Here is a 6,000-nt window from a genome sequence, read left to right as displayed (position 1 = left end):
TCTCCATCTAACTAGTCATCAGATCCCATTTTCCATCAGTGCTAAGACAACATTTTCAGGGAGCAATTCGCCTCAGCTACAAGGAGTTTTCTATACTAAATCCAATGATCACGTACTGACATTGTCATTTCTCCCTTCCACTTCCACAAATGCAGGCTAAGGGGACTAGACGAGATGTAGACGTTTGAAGTCTGGGAAAATAAATCCCATTTTTGGCACCTGCTTTACAATACTGATAATATTTAAGATATGTTAACCCAACTGAGAGACACTTTAAGGGGAACCAGTATTAGGCCCTAAAGCAGCAGACTTACCTGCATACCTTGAAACCAATCCTATTTGATGTTCCAGCTTGGAGCAGTAAATATTTGTGTATCCTTTTCTTCCGAAGAACACGTAAACGTTTCAAGAGAAGTCAGTGAAATACTGTATTCACTCCCCTAGAGACCTCTGGGACAGCAGGCGCTTGTATCAGCAGGACTGGGCACCGGGTGAGGAGAACATTGGGTCACCAACTCTTCTGCCTTCAGACAAGGGTGCCCTAATTGACAGTAATACAAACTGAAAAAGGAATTTTCTGGTTTTCCACTGTGGAAAACCTTCCCCCAGACACTATAAAAGGCCAAAATGGATTTGGGAATGGAAAAAGCAATCTTAGCCCTAAAATTACAGTTTGCTAAGGAAGCAAATAAACGCCTTATTCAAAGTTTATGCAGGATAAACCCTACACATGCTTAAAATACACAAAGAGAGAAAAGGACCTCAGCCCACTATTTGTCTGGCAGGCACCGTTTCTCTGAAATAGCCTTTAAAACATGCCTGTGACACACGTTTTGCACAGACGAGAGCCTGCAGCAGCTCAGCACATGCTGCAGCAGGCGGCTGGGCGAACCCTGGCAGGGCTCACGTCCGAAGCAGACACGCTCTGCAGAGCCGCCGGGCTCCTGCAACGCGTTAGAGAAGCAGAGACGAACGTTACAGCGCGCAACAGGGTTACGGAGGTGTGATGTCCATTAGAAGCCACTTAGCTTTATGACACAACATGATTTGGCACTGGTGCACGAGGATATGCTGTAAAAGCCAGCATGAATTACGTTATGATGTGAAGAGGGACTCATTAAATTAGGAATAGGACCTCTCATAGAAGCCAATAAGCATCAGACAGAGCTGTGGAAAGAGTTCATTACATTAGAATATAAAAAGGTGGGCTGTGACATTTCGATTTGTTAAAAAAGCCAAAAGGCATCCCATGAAAAGGGCCTATCATCATGTTACAATGTGCAGTAAAAGCCAATACAAATTGCGTTATGATTTTAATAGGGTAGTCATTGAGTTACAACGCGTAATTGAAGCCAGTGGGTCTTACACAAGGCTATGAAGCAGGATTTGTTATCTTCGTAACAACACGCACGAACCGCGAGACGCTGCATGATGATATGAAATGGGGCTTCTTGAGACTAAACAAGAGGAGGATTTTTCACGCTTATGTTGTGTTATACAATAGAAGCCAACAGAAAAATGAATTATGATGTGTGGAAAGGGACACTTCCTAACCATATGCAATAGCTATGAAATAAAAATTCCTCCTAAATGGGACAGGATGGATGTAAAATTAGCAGCACTACAAAATCAGGCCTAACAGTACAATAAGGAGGGGGATTCACTCGGGCTGCTTGTTCGCCTGAAGCCAGCATGCAAGACAGCGCAAGGCAGCGTTCAAGCCATAATGATGTTTATTTGGAGGAAAAGTTACTATAGGAGCTTCTGAAGATAATTTTTGTAAAAACTAAGCATATTTTCCAGAACAAATGGAAAAGAAACACTACATTACCCAGCAGAGAAATTCCTCATGCGGGTATAAATGCTGGTAGCCCCATTATTTTAGCAACGATACTCCAAATGCACCCGATGATGCTGCTAATTTGACGGTACTCCCTGTACTTACAGCTACATCACCCTCAGGAACCTGGAGCCGGGAGCAGGCAGATGCCAGACGTACTCCTTGACTTGCCATCACGCAGCTGCGTTGCCATTCGTAATACACGCAACCTGCATTCCCCAGCTTTACTGTCTTCAGATCCCACGGCCCTTGCAAGCACACGTGCTGAAGACTTATAGACTACACCTCCCCCTTACGCTGAGTTTTACTGACCCTTATGGTAAGGGGTGAGAGCAGCAGGTTGAGTGGAAACTCCTGACATTTTGTTGACAAATAGTAATTCTAGTGTTGCAGACAGCAACACAGCAATGGGAAGCAGGCTGGGATGGTCATGCTACGCCCATCCCATCAAAATATAAGCTGGTACAGACCTAGAATGTCCGGTTTTCCCCTCCACTCTTCCCAAAGTTGGCCTCAAGCCTGTCAGGATCACCAGTGGTCAGCAACCATGCTCACAGCAAAGGCTGAACTCAATTCTCAGGCTTCCCCACCTGAAAATCTTCTTTCCTGTGTATATTCTTGTAGTCTTAAATGTGGACCAGGTATGAACCCGCATACAGGCATGAACCAAACCTACACTCAAAGGTAGCACACAACTTCTCGGAGAGTCATAGAGAAGGATGCAAACTGCCAAGCAAATTCCTAAGCAATTCCGATTACTAACTGGCATGAGAAGTAAAGTTGTCACACAGAAAAATGAAAGCCTAGTAACAGATTTTGGAAAGGAGGAACAGGTCTCTCCCCAGCACGGTGCAGGGGAGCCTGGCAATGCAGCAGCTGGTTTCGCTGCTCACCTCTGTAGAGGTCCTTTATTCGCTCCCAGGCTTGCAAGACCTGATTACCGGGGCTCCACTACGCACAGGAGGACAGCTTTGGTATCTGCTGCAGTGGGTGAACCATGTAGTAACCCAGCAATTATTTAAATCAATTAGCAAGCTACATTTCCATTTAGACATCTAGCAATGTCAGGAGCTTTCCAAGAGTCTGTTTTTTCTCATGGTCTTTTTCCCCCAGCATGTTTTTAATTATGGCCAATGCTAATTTTAACGAGTTGTCTGCCTTCAGTTCTGCGTGACTATAATGTTCTCCAGCTGATTTTAAAAAATCAGAAGGTTTTAACTTTTCAAGCTGCCTTTTCAACAAAAACAGCCGACTGTTAAATGGCTTGGCAGCCAGCCCCGCTCTGCAAACTGCACCTCACTGCATCCCAGGCAGCCCTGATCCCTCTGCATCCCAGGACGGATCCCTGCACCCGCTGCAGAAAACCCTCTCGTGCGTGTTAACCCCTCTTCTGCTGGGCTACACCAACACAAACACACACAGCTCAATTTTTCACCTGCCTTTTCTTACTCAGATTCATTAAGCTTTGCAATATTTTCAAGCTATAGGAAGCATTAATAGATTTTAAAGCCAAAAAGGAAAACTTATGATCATCTAGCTAACCACCTGCGCAACACAGCATACAGAATTTCACATATGATTCCTGTGTCAGGCCAAATCTTTCTGGTTCAGATAAGATATGTTTTTAGAAAAAGGTTCAGTCTTGATTTGAATTATCCAGGTTATTGAGAAACGGCTTAATAATTTTTCAGCAAGTTATCGGTAGTTCTAATCAAACACAGATAAATTAAATGGGAAATCCCCATCTCCTCCAAGAATAGAGGACAGTGCTTATCTTGATTTTGTTTAGAGAAGGAGACAGAATGGTGAAGCTCACGTAAAGAGCCTTCTACATGCAGTTGTGCTTGTCGGTGAGGTTAGGGGCTGGCAAGACGGATTACCCGCCACCTCCCATCATACCTGTGCCACAGAGGTGTTAAATACAAAGAATTTCAGTGCTGAGTAAACCCTTGAAATATTACCTGAATACTTGGCGTCTGGCCTGAGATCTTCACCTGAAGGTCACATTACAATTCAAGAGCACTCGGGAATCAAATTGTGTAACCTTGCCCCTCTGTTGTTATCACCCGGCCAGACTTTCCCACTTCTAAAATAGGTACAGCTCATGCAATCTTCTACCAGTTTTGCGTGGTAGCTCCCCCACTGACGCAAATTCTCACTGCTTTCTTTTCTTTTTTTTTTTAAATTGTATCACTTCTCTATCTCCTAAAGAAACCTGAAAGGAAAAATTGTAAATGCTACCCTAGTTAACACAAAACTCAAGGTATACAAAGTTCACTTTTCACTACAAAAAAAAGTGTTCTCGTGTTCTCTTTGAATCTATATGCCTGCTCTAAAATTGTATTTTGTCTTTGCTTATTTAAGACTTGTGCTATCCACCTGAACCTTTTCATTATTTTCCACAGCGTAAAGTAAAATTTAATTTTTCAGAAGCAAATTAGATTTTCAGACTTTCCAACCCTGCAGGAATTTTATAGCTCATTTCAACAGTTCTGAAAAACCTCTGATTTTGAAAAATACCCATGTGTTTTTGCAACGAAGCCAATGGAAAGTCAACCATTACTGCACACACAAATAAATAAAGATATACATACAAAAACACAAACACAACAGAACATATGAAGTTGTGATGAAATGGAGCTGCTGGCTGAAGGGAGCACTGTTAGACTTATCTGCGCACTTACTAATTACCTAAGCTTTCAGCAAATTCTATATGAAGTATCGTCTTAAAAGAAAGAAGACATCTTTCCCAAAAAGACATCTTTTTGGCCCCCAAGTTTTAGATCATCTACCTTAACCCTGCACTGGTAAGAAAGAAAAACAAGATGATTTTTACTATTATATTACAATGAATAGTGCCTCTTTCTCTGACCCACAGCATAATCTCTCATGAACCTGTGTTATTTTGCATTTAAATATTAGTATCTCTCCAGGCACACTACAATTCTGTATCAAAGTTAGTGTTTTCATTATTTCTTCCAAACTGAAGGCTGATTCACACTGTCATGAAATCGTACAGCTCAGGTATGTTCACAAAGCATGCCATACACAATCTGTCCATGTACTAATATTCTAAGAAAGTCCATATGTCATAAGGAACACTAGATATGAAAACCAAAATTTTCAAACACATTACAGCTATTTGAGAGTGGACCCAAACGCTAAACAGAGCAAACCAGCTCGACAGAGCCTTTCTGAACTGCTTACTGGGCTGAGGAGCACAAAAGACATTGATCCAAAGAGATGGCAAACCCCCGAATTATTTTGAAAGAAAATTTCCCCTTGTTTCCCACTGATCTAGAGAACTGCTCAGGTTTATGAAAAAGAAATATGCAACCTAAGAGACTTAATTACTATATTCTTCTTTTCTAGCACACAAATCAGTTAAATTTATTCCAGCAATGCTTTGGATGCAGTTATGAACCCATCCTTACTTGGCCATGGCAACTCCACAAAACAAGGCCTTCTTTTGAAAACAGGAGCCGAGACACCACCTCAATGGTAATTCTGCAGAGCTACACCACCCTTACAAAAGAAAGAGAGAAAAGGAGCCTGAATCAAAGCCCGCTCAAATGGAAATCCATTGAATTTAACAGGAGTTGAAACAGACCCTATATATGCAGTCACCACGTGTGCCTGCATATAAATGCAGTATAGCCACCTAACATATCCTTTCCGTGCCATCATTGTCTCAGACATCGTAAGGGGAAGCATCTAACATTACAAATTAATGAGTGATTTATATACCTGTCATTATTCATGGCTATAAAACATTATAATGCTCTAAATAAGTAAAAACATTTTTGCAGCTGCTGCGAATGTTTCATTCCTAGATGTAAGCTTGGCCGAGAGCACGGGGATCTCTACATAAGTGCCAAATTCACAGTGAAGTAATTAGCACGTTGAAAAAAAATATATATACCTAATGCGGCATGCTTTAGCCAATGTTTTAACGTGACCAGTGCTGATAACTAACCACAAATACAAATGTTTCCCAGGCTGCTCCCTTCCAGACAGGTAACTTTATCCCTTATCCCAAAGGTGTGGAAGAGCAAGGATGAAGTGTTACAGAATTGGAACGACGTTCCGCATTACAGATGTGTAAAACAGCTGGGCAAATGATGTCATTAAAAAGACTTTGCCACCTCTGCTACTTGCTC

This window comes from Nipponia nippon, unplaced genomic scaffold (assembly GCF_047370975.1).
Source record: "Nipponia nippon isolate SJK-2023a ecotype South Korea unplaced genomic scaffold, ASM4737097v1 scaffold_21, whole genome shotgun sequence".
In the NCBI taxonomy this organism is placed as follows: Eukaryota; Metazoa; Chordata; class Aves; order Pelecaniformes; family Threskiornithidae; genus Nipponia; species Nipponia nippon.
The sequence above is the reverse complement of the archived record's forward strand: the minus strand, read 5'-3'. Positions refer to the sequence as shown.